The sequence below is a fragment of the Arvicanthis niloticus genome, chromosome 19 (assembly GCF_011762505.2).
Source record: "Arvicanthis niloticus isolate mArvNil1 chromosome 19, mArvNil1.pat.X, whole genome shotgun sequence".
Taxonomy (NCBI): domain Eukaryota; kingdom Metazoa; phylum Chordata; class Mammalia; order Rodentia; family Muridae; genus Arvicanthis; species Arvicanthis niloticus.
In genome coordinates this window covers 48,973,788-48,991,561 of record NC_047676.1, presented here as the reverse complement: position 1 = coordinate 48,991,561, position 17,774 = coordinate 48,973,788, and positions in this window count along the sequence as shown.

The following is a 17,774-nucleotide window of genomic DNA, read 5'->3' as shown; positions in this document are numbered from 1 at the left end:
TAGTTTCAGACTTTCTAATAAGGCCTGAGAGAGATTAGAAAATATCCACACATAAACATTTAATACTAAGACTGAAGATGGAGAGTGAAAAATTATAAAGACCATTTTGTGAAATATATGCAGGCTTTTTCTTTGCCCTTAGACCTGAACAGAATGAGTGCAGGTTCCAGAACTCGGAACTGGATGTAAGATTTCAGGCCTTCACTGCCACTGCCCCAGGATACATTCAGGGAAGAGCAATATTCCTCAAGCCTCAGGGTGGGGAAGGCCCAAAGCAAGAAGACACATTCCTGACCACAGAGAAAGATGCAAGTCATCTGGGTGGTTCCAAGAACTAGCTAACTTTCCACTGTTCTGGGTTAACCCCACCCCCCCCCCCTTGAGGTTTTCCCAGTGTTACAGCCTGCTGATGTTCAAAATTTGTAAAACAACCAATCATGTGTAACCGTGCGAAAATGCAACCAATTGTGTGTAACCGTGTGAAAATTCCTTCCTTTCCCCACCCTGTGCTATAAAAAAAAAACAAACAAAAAACAAACAAACAAACAAACAAACAAACAAAAAAAAACCAAAAAACCACCTCAGCTTGCTGGCCTTTTGTCAAAATTCTATTCCTGCATGGATGAGCAGTTTTGACCTTGGCTAGCCAACTCTCCCCAATAAACCTCTGCTGATTGCATCCAGGTATGGTTTCTTGTGATTTTCGGGTGGTCATGATTTCCTGAGACTTAAGGAAGGGTCTCCCGAGTTTGGGGGTCTTCAAAAGATATGAATTATAATAAACACCTTAGAATCCATCAAGGAACTGTGCAGCCACTTTGATAAGCAGTTTGACATATCCTTACAGTGGTAAACATACCCTGCAATTCCACCATCTAAGTATATACTTCAAAACTATGTATACCCCATGAGGCTAGAAGATTTGTGTTCACAGTAAAATTATAGATATCAATATGAAATTGTAAGCAACCTACAGTCCCATCAGCCAGTGAACAAACAAACAAGATACAGCAGATCTACACAATGAGGAATATTCTTCATCAATATTTCCAAAGGAGGACTGACATTCTATGTGAATAAACATTCAAAGGTTTGTGTTTAAGTGAGAAAAGCCAGGCCTAAAGGCTAGGTATGCGGTGCAACTCCATCAGTGTGTGACAGACAAACAGAAACATTCACAAAAGGCCATGTATGTGGTACAACTCCATCAGTGTGTGACAGACAAACATTCACAAAAGGCCATGTATGTGGTGCAACTCCATCAGTGCGTGACAGACAAAAGAACATACAAACCCAGACACAAAAGAAGAGAAGTTGCCAGGGATGATAAAAACATTCTAATAGCTAGCAATTGTGTTTGCATGCAGAGAGCCAAACCCAGGAAATTACCAGCTGTTCTGAGAGAACCTCAGGAAATTACCTGCTGTTCTGGAAAGCCTAGTCAGTACAAGGTTAAGAAAGGACGTTCACAGGTCTCAAGTCCCAGGAACTTAAAAAAAGTCTGGTATTTCCTGGGAGCCAGTTACAACAGTGGGATGGTCTTGGGCAATAAGGATATGACAGTGGGATGGTCTTAGACAATGAGGACTCAATAGTGGGATAGCCCTAAGCAATGACCCTCGCCTAAACTTCCCATTTTGCTGTGTCTTTATAACCTACCCTCGAAATTAAAGTTTCAGAGCTTGAGCAGAACCCCAGACTTCATCTCTGGCCTTGTGTCTCTTGTCCCTTTATTCTTTCGCCCCCCTTTTTTAGGGTCTCACCCGAGGGCGGGGGCATTTGCATAACTACATACACTAGGGACCACTGAATCATGTGCCTTAGAAAAGTGAGATTGTGGTGTGTGAACTATATCTCAGGCTGCTATTTAAACAACGGACAGAGCACACACCAGTTACTTTTCAAGGAACAGCAGTTCCAGTAACTCCCTCTTTCTAGCAACGACAGTGAAAGCCAGAATATCGTAGAGTAATATTTCTAGTCTTCTGTTAACAGACTAAAGCTATGTTCTGCAAGTAGTTAATCCTTATCTTTCAGTTAGAATGGCCTCCTGCAGAGGACTGACTCACAAAGGTGCTATTAGGCACGCAGGTAAATCGAAGCTAATTGTGTCTAAAATCATTAAAACAACATTCAAATGTGAAGGGTATAGTGGGCAAGAAAAAGCGAGACAAAAGGCAGATTAGAATAGGGGTTGGGAAAGGTAGGGGAAACCTAAAGAGATGGCACTCCCTGTGGTGGAGACAGATTCAAATATGTTAGTTTTCATTGTGATAAGTTTAAATGACCAATATCATGCCTAGTAAAAAGGCAAAATTACATGCTGAGTAAAATTAAGTTCCACGTGTGTGTAGTTTGGAAGGGAGAGTCCTAGAACAAGGAGGCAGAAAGACGGTTGAAGGATGAGAAGGGAGATTGAAAAGGAGCTAAAAGGAGAGCTGGAGAGATGGCTCAGGGCTTGAGAGCCCCAGCTGCTCTTTCAGAGGACCTGGGTTCTATTTCCAGCACCCATGTGGTTGCACAAAACTTTCAATTCCAGGGACTCTGAAGCCTCTTCTGGTCTCTGAGGACACACGCAAGCAAAACACATATAAAATAAAGGTAAGTGAATGTCAAAAGTAAAAAGAAAAGAAAGCCTAAGTAAATGCATCAATGCTTGGAAAAATAGACTCAGGGCACAATGAATGTCTAGTATGATGACAGTCACTGTGTAGTAAGGACTCAGAACAAGATGGAGAAAGAGATATCCTATGTTCATTCTCTGATAAGAGAACTCAGACCTCCATTGTCAGTGAAACTACCTCACGAGACCCAAGGACTCCAAGTATGTGTTTTAGCACACTTTAGAAACACCAAAAGATGTTGTATAGAGGGAAATCCAAGCAGAAAGTATGAAAGTGGTTTGTGGAGAAAGCAATAAATTTTATTAAAATAGATTAACGAGGATCTAGGAAACAGATCTGTGTGGCAACCTTTATGACGGGACAATCAATAGTTCCTGTATTGATAGATGTGCATATTCAATAAAAGTCCAGTCCATGTTCTCCGGGGGATTTCCCTGGAACTTGACAGTATATCCTTTTGTGTAGAGCAGAAGTCGAGGACAGCCGATAGTCTCCAGTGAAGACCAGCTGGGAGACTTTTCTACCAGATACCAAAGCATAGAAGTAACAAACTGATGTGGTACAGGTATAGGAACAGATAGACCAATGCAACCAACTAGAACTCTCCAAATAGTTCCCAAAGTATATGTGGAAACTCAAGATAGATTAGCCACTGTAGATTAATGTGGAACAATACATGATGTGGGGTCAATCAGTTATCCTTATGAAATACAATCAGATTTCCCCTTTTACCACACATAGACATCAAGGCTAAGTGGAATAAAGACTTTTTTTTTTTTTTTTTTAAAGCAAAGACAAAAACAAACCAAAACAACCAAGACAAGTTAGAAGAATATCTTTATGATGTTGCAATGACAAAGAAGAATTTATTTAAGTAGGAAACAAAAGCAAATCACATTAGAAAAGTAGGAATTTCAATTCTTTTAAATATCTCTTATCACAAGGCCATTGCACATAAGAGCAAAGAAAATTCATAAAGGTGAACATGATATTCTAGTACATTAAATAAAAAAGCCTACAGTCCAGCACATATTAAAACTGCCTACAAACACACACACACACACACACACACACACACACACACACACACACGACACACAACCTAGTAGAAAGATTGAAAAATAAGACAGGAGTGAAGAGAATCAACTTTTATTAGTGTGTATCTCTTTTCAGAAGTCAGAAAAATCCATAATAGAATTACAAGTGCACGTAAACTAGTTAGGCAAAAAAATTAATTTTGCTGAGTCCAAATATTAACAAGGATGTGGTACAAAGAAGTCTCTACTCACAGATAGCAGAAATGTAATTTGGTATAAGCATTTGAACAAACCTTCAGTATTCCTCATAAAATTAACCTGTAGGCCTAGTAATTGTTCTATTGTATGAAGAGACACCATGACCATGTCAGCTCTTATAAAGGAAAATATTTACCTGAGGCTGGTTTACAGGTTCATTTAGTTTATTACAGTCATGGAGGACAGCATGCCAGCATGCAGGCGGATGCGTTGCTGAAAAATTGCTGATAGTTCTACAACTGGATCCATGGGCAGCCAGAAGAGAGAAAGCCACTGGGCCTGGCTTGGGTTTTTGAAACCTCAGAGCCCCAATAACGCCACTCCCTGGTGATCGAGCATTCAAATCTCTGAGTGTAAAAGAGTGTAACAGAAGGGGGATTTCTATGCTTGCTCTTGCTCTGAACAATGACATGGAGATCTATATATTTATTATAAGGCTTCTTGCACTATAGCTGGGCAGATACTAAGCTATTCTAACCTGACAATGCTGGCCTTAGACTACTTCCCAGCCAAGTGTCCTGTTACCTGCCATCTTGGTCTCATCCTGGCCTCTTCCTTCATCTGTGTCCTTATGGCAACTCCCCTGGTTTCTATCTGAGACTCCCTCCCTGGCTCTCTGAGCTCTCCCCTTATCTTTTCCTGCCCAGGTATAGACTGATTTCTTTATTGACCAATCAGATGATGAAGAACAATGTTTTACAAAATGCTGAGTCAGGAAATGCATTATAATAATGACAACACCAGAGTCCAAACTACAACTAGATCTCTGGGTATAGAAATCAGTATTCAAATACACAGTGCACAAAATATCCCCCAAAATATGAGCCTATGGGAGCCATTCCTATTCAAACCATATATATATATATATATATATATATATATATATATATATATCCATTATTTGTGTCAGTATGTGGCTTAGAGAAACTGCAGGTGTGCACTGCAGACACATAGAAGAAAGTAAGTAGCAACACTGTATATAACATCTCTGACCATACTTCAATTGTCTATTAAGAGTAGAATAGATGCATTTATACATGACAGAAAAAGGGATCCAATTATTGCCGCCTGTATCAACATGGGAGAACCTCAGAAACACAATACATATAAAGAGAATCAGGCCCCTTGGATTGCCAGAACTATGTAATTCTATTTATCCAAAGAACAAAACGGTTCAACTAAGTCTCATAGTTTAATACTCTTAGTCAAAACTATTTTGAGGAGCAAGGAATGGTTAATACAAAATTCACATACTGTTTCTATTTGTTTGGTTGGTTTTGCTTTGGGTTTTTGAGATAGGCTCTCACTGGGTAGCCCTGGCTGGCCTACAGCTCCCTATGAAGACCAGGATGACATCAGACTCAGAGATCCTCCTGCCGCTGCCTCCAGAGGACTTGGAGTAAAGGTGTGCACCATGTGCTGATTCTCTTGCAGGGTGGAGTGGCTACGTGCAGTGAGGTACACAGAACCTCAATGACAGTGCCAACAGTCTGGGCTTTAAGATTTTGTTATTTTTTTTTTTTAATTCTACAGATAAAATTTGTTAATGTATGCATATAAAATACAACCCCCAGTTAGATAAAAACTCAGTTTTGTGTTACTGTAGCAAAGATTGAATGACACACAACATCTAAGAGATTCTTAGAGTGTGTGAATCTAAGACAGAACCAAAGGACTTGCCAATGGACCAGTACAGGAGGCATGATGGAAAGTAAAAGTGCACCAGGCTGTGGATAAGAGGCATCTTCTCATGGGCCCCTCACATGGGATGCAGATACCCTGACCTGGGCTGGAGCTCATCCAGACCCAGTGCAATCTGCCAAGTCCAGTGGGTAGACGAGTTGCAGAGCTTGGTACATTTACAGTCCCTTAGCCTGACATCACTGTGATAAACCCTACCAGCCGTTTTTAATCTATAAATGAGACCTGGGGCATTATCCCACACCTCCCATGGCACTATCACAAATCTGTGTGGAAGAAGGTGATCTTCACTGTATGCTTTCCTACACACCAGGCCTGAAGAGATTCAGCAGAAGCAGTGTCACCACCACCTCTCATTGCTCACAGATCTCTAACAGACAAGCTGAGAGCCATGGTGGGGTTGTTTTTTTTGGGGAGGGATGGGGAGCAGAGAGGGGAGTGAGAAGGAGGGGTTGTTTGTCATTGCTGGTGTTAATGGCCTTCACAGTCTTTTTAATGAACCTTGACTGAACATCTGATAAGTTCAAGGCACTTTGCCAAACACATGGCATTATGTGTTAAACTTTGTATTCCCAAAAGTTACCTCAATTTTTAAAATCTTTTAAAAAATTGATTAAGTTATTTATTTAATTTACATCGAACTCAAGCTTCCCCTCCCTCCTCTTCTCCCAGTCCTTCCCTCTCACGTCCCCCCCCCCCCCCACACCCCTCCTCCCCTTCTCTTCAGAAAAGGTGAGGTCTTCCATGGATATCAACCAGCCTAGGCATACCAAGTTGCAGTTAAGACAAGGTGCATTGTCTCTTCTCCTATTGAGACTAGGCAAGGCAGGCAATTACTGTACTTTTTAACAAATGTAATTTTATCTAGAAATAGGGTAGATGATCAACATGTGACAAGGTCTTTAGGTTGAGCTTCAATCCAATATGAATGGTATTATAAAAAGGGAAACTTTGAACATAGAGAAAGACATATGAGGAATGTCCAGTGGTCAAAATTATCCTGACACAAGACATGGAACTCCCAGAATCAGGAGAGAGGCTGTTATAGACTAGATGTTTGTGTCTCCCCCCACAATACACATCCCCAATGTGAGGGTGCCCCTTAGGGAGTTTCTTAGAGCATTACTAATGCAATTAACACCCTTCTAAAAGATGACCCCCACCCCACACTCCTTTTGCCATCTAAAGACACTGTAAGATGGTGATCCTCTGTGAGCCAGGGCACAGGGCTTCTCTAGACACAGAATCTGATGATTTCCAAGGCTAGACATTCTCAGCCTGCAGAGCTACAGGACACACATTTCTATTGCTATCAACTCCTCAGTCTACAGGATTTTCTGACAACAGCTGGAATGGCCCTGTAGTATGGGCCACAGCAGATTCTTTCTCAGTGCCTGTAGTGGGGCACAGCCCCCCAAGCACACCTTGAACCTAGACTGTGGCTAACTAAGTAGCACCTACATAGTAGCTTCTGCCTTATCCAACGCAGGCTCACTATGTCTTCTTACCATATTCCACAGCAGAAACAAACAGAAAGTATGGTTTGCCTACCATGAGCTCATGGGCCAGTGCAGTCCTGACCTGAAAACAGGTGGAGAAGCAAGTAAGTACCGATAGTCACAGGTATCAAAGAGAGCCGTGCCGGGAGCATCTCAGCTTCAGCACAGATTCCTAGACTTCTTGGATGCAGAGGGGAGTTGGTGATTTGGATGATTTTTGAACTGTAAAATTTGTCCAAGAAAGGACCACCACTAGAGCAGAAGTAACTGTATACACAGCAACAAAAGCAATGGAGAAAACTATGTGTGGACAATACAGGGCGTTTTAAAAATCAAACATGATAAGAGGAGGCCACCTTGAGATTTGTTCTTATAGACATGGCTTTACCATTAATCTAAATGGAATGAAACATTAATGGCGGTCATTTGAGAGATGGTTGTTGCATCCACCAAGGCCACAAATTGAAGACAAGAACTAAGTCAGTAGGAGTTGACATGGGATGTAGGAGAAAGTGCCAGCTGATAACTGGGAGTGTGTGTGTGTGTGTGTGTGTGTGTGTGTGTGTGTGTGTCTACTAAGCATTTCTTGGACACCCTTCCTATGTTGAAGAATTTTCTAGTTAACGAGTCTGTCTGTGTGGGATGAAGCCAGAAACTCTTTCCCAGTCTCCTAAGCTGAGACCCAGGCCTTGCATATCTGGTGCTGCCAGGACTTCGATTTGGAAGACAGGGTTATGAAGAAGGAGATAGCACGTGGAATCTGTTCTAGGGTGGTGGTGGGTCACTGAGAGCAGCAGTCCTAGGAGCTGGTTCCTTCCCAGATTTGGCACGGCTCTGAGGCAACAGCAGGGTCTCTGCTGGCCGGCCTTGCTGCGCAATGTGAGTCTTGCTCTCAAACTCAGGCTAGATGATTTAATAATAGCTCCCCCCCCCCCCTTTGTCTGTCTCTCTGTCTGTCTCTGTCTGTCTCTGTCTGTCTCTCTCTGTCTCTCCTCTAAAATACATTTTATTATTTGCCACTAAGAACCTGACCTAATATCCATGGAAATTGCAGGATGATGATCAGCCGGGTGTGAGGAGGACGTTTAGAAGCATACTCAGACACTGAGTCTTATGTGCTCGGTGAATGATAGTGATGTCATCCGAGTTTGGACCGACTGCGATAGGACAGCTAGGAAGCCAGTGGAAGTAATGAAGAGTTCAGCTTTCTTCATGCTGAATTTGAGTGTCCTTTGGGACCTTCAGTCAAAGACAGTGAGAAATATGAATCTCGGTATCAGTAAAAAAGGATAAAAACCAATTTAGGGGTTGTCAGGATATATTTCCTTATTAAATTATTATTAATTCAGCTCTTACATTGTGCCAGACAGTGAGGAAAAAGCTATGAATAAGACAAGACTCTGCTCTCATAATCCATTTAAGCTAATAGAATAAATCAGAAATAAGTAAACAAGCAATATAAAACCTGATTTGAAGAGCGATAAACAGCAGAAGGAAAACAGATCAGAGTAGATAAAGGGCAATGCTTAAGGTTAGAATAGCGATTTTCGGCAGTATCCAGTCTCTTTCTGGAAGGGCATTTGGGTGAAATTAGAGAACAAAGCCTGCCTAAGGTTAGGGACAAGGAAAGGCAGTGCAATCAAAGAGCATAACACATGCAAGGAAAATAAAAGCGAGACATTGAGGGTCAAAGTAAAGTGAGCACGGAGTTGGTAGATAGCCCAGAGAGGGGGCTGAGACCACGCCCTGTTGCCTGTGTCCTTGACCATAATGAGGAATTTTTTTAAGTTTGATAAGAGCCACTACAAGACTTTGGGCAGTGAGAGCAATGCGGTGACAGATTTTCAGGGCTTCCGTGAGGCATCTTGAGGAGTCAAAGAATAAAAGAAAGTGGGGAACTGAGGGAAGATTTTAGTTTCTGGGTGAAGGGATGACTGTGTTTGTGCGCTAAGAGGGAGGAGCCAGTGGATAAGAGGGAGGAGCCAGTGGATAAGAGGGAGGGGACAGTGGATAAGAGGGAGGAGCCAGTGGATAAGAGGGAGGAGCCAGTGGATAAGAGGGAGGGGCCAGTGGATAAGAGGGAGGAGCCAGTGGATAAGAGGGAGGAGCCAGTGGACACAGGATGTAAAGGAGGAGATGGGGCCTGGTGTCCTGCGTCAGTCGGTGGAGGTGCTTGCTACTAAGACTTGAGCTCACTCTCCGGGCTCCACATGGTGGAAGGATGCAGTTGGCCCCTGAAGCTGAACTCCAGTAGCCACACGGGAGAAGTGGCATGAGTCCACCGAGTGCCCGCCTACACAAGTGAGCAAGCAAACAAATAAATGTTAAGTTAATAAAAAATGATGATGGATTCGAGGGGAGAGTGGGGTGAAGTTAGAGAACTGGATGAAAGAGACTTTTCTCCCGGGAAGGGGACAGGTTGGAGAGAGATGCAAACAGCACACCCACAAGGTAAGAGGCACTTCTTGAAGTGGGAGTTGAGTCTCAGTGAGGGTGGAAATCAGTGGCAAAGAGACCGTCAAGGGTGCTGTCCCACTCTTTTCTCAAAGAGCAGTCTATCTAACGTGTTGGTGTTGACTATAGGGCCCAGTAAATCTCTCAGCTTGAGTCCAACAAGCTGTCTCCCTCCTCCGTCCTCCCCCTCAGCACCCCTTCTGCAATCTCACCTGTGGCCATGGGAAGCTCCCTGTCCAGAGTGAATTATTCATGGAATCTTTATCTCTTCTCTCTGGCAAAAGTCTTTCCCCTGGAGGTCTGTGCTGAGCCCACCACAAGTAAAACATAGAACATGGAAAAAAGCAGAAAGCCAAGGCAAGACATTTTAAAGAGAACTCCATTGCAAAGCGTGATAAATATTAAAGATGCGAGTGAACAGATATAAATTATGTGTTCCATATTTAGAATTTAAACATCTGCTGGGCAACAGTGGTAGGCAGCTTAGAGCAATGGTTAGGGTCACTGGCCTTGGAAGCTGTCTTAGTTACGATTTCCTTGCTGTGAACAAACACCACCATCAAGGCAACTCTCATCAGGACAACATTTAATTTGGGCTGGCTTACAGGTTCAGAGGTTCAATCCATGTTCAGGCAGGAACATGGCGGCATCTAGGCAGGTGTGGTGCAGGAGGAGTTGAGAGTTCTACATCTTCATCCAAAGTCTGCTAGGAGACTGACTAACTTCCAGGCAGCTAGGATGAACATCTTAAACTCACGCTCACAGTGATACACCTACTCTAAAAGGGCCACACCCCGTTAGTGACACTCCACGGGCCAAGCATATACAAACCATCACAGAAGCCTAGTGCTAGCTGTTAGCCCTCTTGGTGCTCCAGTGTCCTGATATGTAAAGTGGACATTGCCGTAGACCCGCCTCATCTGTTTGGTTGTTGAGGCGGTTAAAGGCCGCGTGTGAAGTCCCAGAAGGCGCTCTGGTTGAAAAGCAGTTGATGATTGCTTTCTGTTGGTGTTAGGTGGGAACACAGGCATATTGTAAAACCTCCATAAGACATGCTCAAGAAGAGACTAAAAGACCTCCATAAGCATGATATAGGGGGCACCATATAGGGTCAGAGGACATCGACTGGTCTTAGATTTCTTTTCCTCCCATGAGGAAACTTCTCTGCTGTGGTAGCCTGCAGTGGTAACCTTATTCTAAGTCTGAGTGTGCTGAACAGGGAGCTTCTTGACCCTCATTCCCTGCTGCCCTCCTCCCTGTGATGCTTACTCCTGCCCCAAGGAGCCCTGTGACCTGCACACCACGACACATGCTCTGTATCAGCTTGTTAAATCACCTGAGTCCCTAGTCTTCAGATGAGATCAGCCAGAGACAGACACCATTCTTCCTTTCCATCAGTGTCTTAGTGGAGAGGCAGCAGGCTCTGAGCCATGAGCAAGCACACTCTGAGAGATGAGAAAGAACCAGGTGGAGCTCGCACTTGACAAGTCAGTGGGGACAGTTGCTGCTGCCTGGGGCTCATCCAGAGTGTTTGAATCCCTTACGAGGATAAGCCACCATATTGGTTTCCTTCTTGATTGCTGTGATGAATCCACGAGCAAAAGCAACTTAGGACTTTATTTCATCTTGCAGGCTAGAGTCTATCTCCAGGGGAGCTCACATAGGAGCTTGGAGCATCACTAACCGATGCTGTGGAGGAACACTGCTTACTGGCTCTGCTCACAGGCTCACATTCAGCTGCCTTTCTTATATCTCCCAAGACCACCTATCCAAGTGTGTGCATAGTCCCCAGTGGGATGGACCTTCCCATATCATCATCATCATCATCATCACCACCACACCACCACCACCACCAACAACAACAACAACATCAACAACAACAGAAACAGAAATAACAAATGCATGACAGACCACAGGCCAATCAAGGCATTCCCCCCAGTTGAGGTACCTCCCCTGCCGTGTGACTCTAGTTTGTATCAAGTTGACCAAAACAACACACACACACACACACACACACACACACACACACACACACAAAACCAAAATGAAATAAAACAAACAAAAAACCCAAGCAGCATAATCAATTAAATTGATATGGAATTAATTAATATCAATTAATTGATAAGGAATGAAATTGATATGAATTCTGAATTTAGGACTCAGAATTTTGCCACATCTCTGTGCAGCTCCAGGCTCTGTTGTCTCTGCTGGGAAAAGAGAAGATCTTTAGTTTTGGGAAAACTCGGCAAACTTCCAAGGCTGCTCTGGACTGCCATGCAGCAGCTGGGTATTGCACATCCCTTATAGGTGTGTGCAGTTTAAACAAACAACTTAAAAACAAACCAAACAACTTCACAATAGAGTTCTCCACATTTCTCTCTGCACTTTTCAGTGTCTCCTGGTGTTCCCACCCACCCACCCACCCACCCTGAAGTAACAGGCAGCTCAGCACTCTGTCTCTGTCGTTTTGATGGCAAAGAGTCTGATTCTCGTCTGTGTACATAAAGGTGTTGGAAGGAGTTATTATGAAAGAAGAAATTTCAACACTGTCACTGGATCATTTCATAACCAAGAGAGCAGCCAGGGAAAAATGTGTGTCCTCTGTCTAAAGCAGTGGTTCTCAACCTTCCTAATGCTCTGACCCTTTATTATAGTTCCTCATGTTGTGGTGACCCCCAACCATGAAATTATTTTTGTTGCTACTTCATAACTGTAATTCTCCTACTATTATGGATCATAATGTAAATACCTGACATGCAGGATGTCTGATATCTGACTCCTGTGAAAGGGTCGTTCAAACCCAAAGATGTCAAGACCCACAGATTAAGGACCACGGGTGTAAATAGACAGATAGTTCTGCATAACACACAGCTTCAACCTAGATCTGGAGTTGAGATGGGGGGAGGGAGGGGAGACAAGAAGTAAAAAAGCCATCTGGGGACAAATGAAGAAGGCTACATGTAGGTTGTACATTAGACCCTTGCTGCTCCGAGTCTGGGCTGTTGAACAGCAGCAGCAGGAGCATCATCTGGAAGCTTGGTGGGAGTACTGAGTGGCCGGCCCACCCACTGATGGGCATGCTGAACAAACACTATGCAGACAACACTGTTATAGCAATGGTATTTTTACTGTTATTTCATAATGGTATAGCTAGAGAAGTGTGTGTGTGTGTGTGTGTGTGTGTGTGTGTGTATGTGTGTGCTTTCTAAAAGGAAGAGATCAGAAGCAAATCTCTAATGCATACCTCATACTGAAGGTGAAGCTTTTAAGGGAACAGGACCCCAGAACCTTGGATGACACAAAGAATTATCTGGATGGAATCATTAGCAACTTCCGGGTGAGATGGGACAGGTAGGAAGATATGCCCTGCACCAGGTTGGCAAGTATGGTGGAGTTAGACTAAGCCTCACAGGACGAGGGCCTAAGATCAGAGGGATTTATTCACACTACAGCGCCATTTTAAACTGGAGGACAGTTTAAAATTCCTTCCTTCCACGCTTGCATTTTTTTTTTTTTTTTTTTTTTTTTGGTTTTTTCGAGACAGGGTTTCTCTGTGTAGTCCTGGCTGTCCTGGAACTCACTCTGTAGACCAGGCTGGCCTCGAACTCAGAAATCTGCCTGCCTCTGCCTCCCAAGTGCTGGGATTAAAGGTGTGCGCCACCACTGCCCGGCTTTTTTTTTTTTTTTTTTTTTTTTTTTTAAATTACTCCAAATCTTTTATTACAACTTCACCACCACACTCAACTTTAGTGTCCTGGTGACAAGACAGAATGTCCAATGCCCCTTGTATGTTGTTGTGTGGGTGGGTGGTAGGCAAGACTTTTCCCAACGTAGCAGATTTACCCCAAGAGGTGGCAGTCCCTGGGCTCCGGGGGTGGGGGGACATTGTAGGAGTTGCCTGGAGATGTGGCCAACACTGAATGTCTTTTAGAGTGTCAGTGTCTCCTCAGTGTTCAGAGTGCTGTGCTCAGGGTATGTGACCTTTGCTGGGACCGTCTCTGTAACTGTCAAATCCCATAACAGGAAGTGGTGAGGATGAGCCTTCCACAACCTCATATGTCTGTGGCCTAGAGGATGTTGAGTCATGGCAGGGAATTTATTTCAAATAAAACCCAGCATAAAGCAAGGGCTGGAGGGAGGTTCTCCACCCCACCTCTCGTTCCAAATTCCACTCAGGTTTGGAACGGAGCTGAACAAGTTTTATTTTGAAAAATGAAAAAGGTAGAAGAATTCCGCCTCTTTTTTTTTTTTGCTAACAGTAGAGGAAGATAAGCATCTCTCTCCAAAGGTACGGGATCATGTTTACTCTTCTGGAATTCTCCTCGCCGGTTGTTTTTGCAGCACAATGCTACCCATGAGGCCTAACCCAAGAGAGCCAGACATTCCCGACTGACTCAAATAATTCCATCTTCTGAATGTAACCTTCTGGCACCTCTATGGTTTTCGTATTTGTTCCAGTTTTCATCACACCCTGTGATGCTGAGTGGCAAGATCAAGAACAAGATGCTTTCTTGCTGCCCAGCTGGCAGGGCCGCTCACCACCAGACTGCAGGTAAAGCGTAGAGTATCTGCAGTTAAACAAAAACTCTATTCGAGGATTTTGATCGCATCCACATATGAGAGGCAGAAATGGTTTTGTGGTTTATTTTGGTGATGGGACATCTTAGAAAGCAACAGAAGGTGAATTCCTAATTGGCAATTATTGATTGTTGATGAACTCATTTCTGCCTGATTAAGGGAGTCACCAAAAATCCCACACAAACTGTCAAAATTAGTCTTGTTATATCTTCTCTAAGTAGTTACTAGGGGCAAGAAAATGACAATATGGATTGTTAAGCCATGTGACTTTCAACTACAGAGCACTTTGACTCTTTCTGAGGGCAAGTCATGATATTTCTAGAAACCCCAAACAGTAACGTTAAATCCTTTCCATTTTTGTTTTAGGTGGATGCAGACAGTCACAGCTGGGAGCTGGGATGTCTGTGCACATGTGATACAGCATAGCTGTTTCTGCTCTCCGCCTACAAGAGACGACTTTCTGAGCCCGGGGAGAGAGCCCTTCCGTACCTTGTCTGTCCATGCAGGCCAGGCTCATTGGACTTCGTTACTCTGATAATTGCCCCCTTGCCAAACATACTCCTCTGAATTATTCCATAAGCACATTTGATAAATGGCTTTATCAAGGCCATTGTGTCTTGAAGAACTTAAATTAGTCCCAGATGAGTTTCTCTTCAGTTAAAATAGATTTAAGTAAAACATAAGCGTAAGGCTGTTTCCATTTTTAACGGCTGAAGCACATTCTGGCACCAAGCGTACCACCTTCTCTAGACATTTATGATCTTTGTGTTTGTTGGAAGCGAACGAGACCTCAGGTGGCTGTATCTACTTCTTGTATTTATGACTTTTGTGTTTGTTGGATGCAAACAAGGTCTCAATTTTCTATCTGTAAAATAAAACAAGAACAGCTGCTCCATAAGGCTCTCGGGGTGATTAAATGAGCTAACGCACCCTGAACACTGGGCACGCAGGGGCACGCAGAGCACGTGGGGTACGTGGGGCATGCAGGAGCACGTGGGACATGCAGGAGCACGTGGGACATGCAGGGGCACATGGGGCACACAGGGGCACGTAGGGCATGCAGGGGCACGTGGGGCACGCAGGGCATGCAGGGGCACACAGGGGCATGTGGGGCACACGGGCACGCGGGGCATGCAGGAGCACACAGGGGCACGCAGGGGATGCGTCTGAACCTTGAGTCCCTTCACCTCTGTGCAGATGCACATACGTGGTGTGTGGGGGCTGACTTAACTGTTAGTTTCTGTCTGTTTTCAAATGAACACGCCTGGTAAAGCAATGGGTTTTATCAGCAATTCAGAGATGTGTGTGCGTGTGTATGTGTGTAAAATGGTTAAACCTTTTAACCATTTACCCCAGCGTATGGCTCAGTGGGAAAAGCACTGGTCTAAATGTACAAGATTTGATACCAACACCACAAGATAAAGTCAAAGAACTAAAACTGAAGCTTCCTCTTAGTTTCTCTGAGGTGCCGCTCCTTTCTCAAGCTTTCTCCACATTACTTCTTTCTTGCTCAACTGTGCAGGTTTAAGAACTCTGCATGGTCTTCTTAAAACACAGTCTTCTTGTATTACGTGTCCCTTCCCTACTGACCTTCTGTTTCCTTTTCTAATAATCTCATCCTTCCTTTAAGGCTCCTTCGAAATGTCCTTCTGTCTATAAAGTCACCTTCAATTCTCTTAATACAAAAATAGTCACTAGCTCACAGTCATTTTCGTGACACTTACAACGTATAATTTTACATTTAAAATAGGACCAATGAGGAAAAAGCTGCAGAGGTGGCACGGATGGTTCTCATGCACACCGCAGTTCGAGTCTCAGCATGGTAGATTTGCCAAAAGTGAAGAAGTATTAGTTCAGTCTGAATGCCGAGCACTCGGCAAGCATGGGAGAAGAGGAGAAAGGAATACGAGAGCAGGAGAGAGGAGTGGATTCGGGTCAGGTGCTGTTTTTAGAACCAGACAGTCCCCGTCTCCAACGTTTATGTTTACTGACAGAAGACCCACCAGAGAGTTGACCATCTAGATCCTACCACGGGTGGCAGCTGTTACCCTATGAGATATCCCCTCACCTGAGGATCAATGGGCAGTTTATGGTTACCGAGAGAAGGAAAGGATATTTTCTTCTGTGGTATAACCCCTGGCAGGGACCTCACTTTTGTAAATGATCTTTAGCCAGCTAACCTAGGATATAATAAGAAACCAAATAAAATACAATGGGGTTGCTGGAACAAGAGGAGGAGGAAGAGGAGGAGGAGGAGGAGAAGGAGGAGGAGGAAGAAAGGAAGGAAGGAAGGAGGAGGAGGAGGAGGAGAGGAAGAGGAAGAGGAAGAGGAAGAGGAAGAAGAAGAAGAAGAAGAAGAAGAAGAAGAAGAAGAAGAAGAAGAAGAAGAAACAGCAGCAACTAGAGGAGTATCTGGGAAAAGGAGGTCAGCAGGTGTAGAAGGAGAACAAGAGAGGGCTGAGGGGACCGAAGTGATCAACACATATTTACACATACAAAAAGCACCACAGTGAAAATGTCTATTCTTGATAATTAATATATGAATTAAAAATAATTACCTAACTTTGGCACTTTTCATGTATACTGTAACTGCCTGTGGACTGTAAACTCCCTGAAGTCAGGCTTTGCAGTCCCAAGCTTATCTTCTCGGTACTATGTCCAAGTGTTTGCTTACTGTGGATCACAAAGCAGACGCTACAATACTGCTGTGGAAGAAGGGGGTGATGACCTCAGAGGCCTGCCTCAATCAAATCCTGTCTTATTTTTGCTTTTTTTTTTTTTTTTTAAATTGTACTTATTAGAGCAGGACAAATGTATAGAAAAACATGACTATAAATACACCCAAAGAACTGTGGCAGACTGAAAACTACCACCCAGCTCCGAAATAGAATGCTTCCTGCACTCCAGCGGCCCCCGTGAGCCCCGCCCAGTACCGACTGCCCGTCGTCTTGACTTCTTGTCCTGTCCTCACTTTCATTTTAATAACAGGACTCGGTTGTTGCGGTAATAGTTATAACCCAAACCACGTTTACACTGTAATTATATCCAGACAAAGTGGCATGAATCTATTAAAAAAAAAGTCACTGATTAAAGCAAGTGCACTGCAGTAGACGTTCCAACAACCAAACAATGCCCATTGTCCTCGAGCTTACACAGCCTCTGCTTTGAGGCTGAGCTTGTGGTTGGGTGTACCCACTTTGGACTGAGGGCATTTCCGGTCCTGACCCCACTTTGGACTGAGGGCACTTCCGGTCCTGACAACAGCAGGCCAGTGTAGGAAGTAGTCCATAAACCATTTCTGTTCCCTTAGAAACACATGGAACAAAATAAAGTTTGCCAAATGGAAATATACAAAACCACGGAGGAAATAAATGTTATTTTTAAGTTTCTAAGAAGGTATCACACGTAACAGGGGGTGGGGGGTGGGGAGTGGAAAGAATTCAAAAGCCGGGTGACCTTTACCGGGACAGCATAGCAGGGTCAACAAGCGTCTAGAGAATGTGACTGAAGGGAGCTGACCTCACTGGACATGAGGAGAATGGAGTTGGCTTTCCTCCAACCCAGGGCGAGACGGCAAGAAGGAAACTATCCTTCAGAAATGGGAACAAGCGAGAACCCTTATG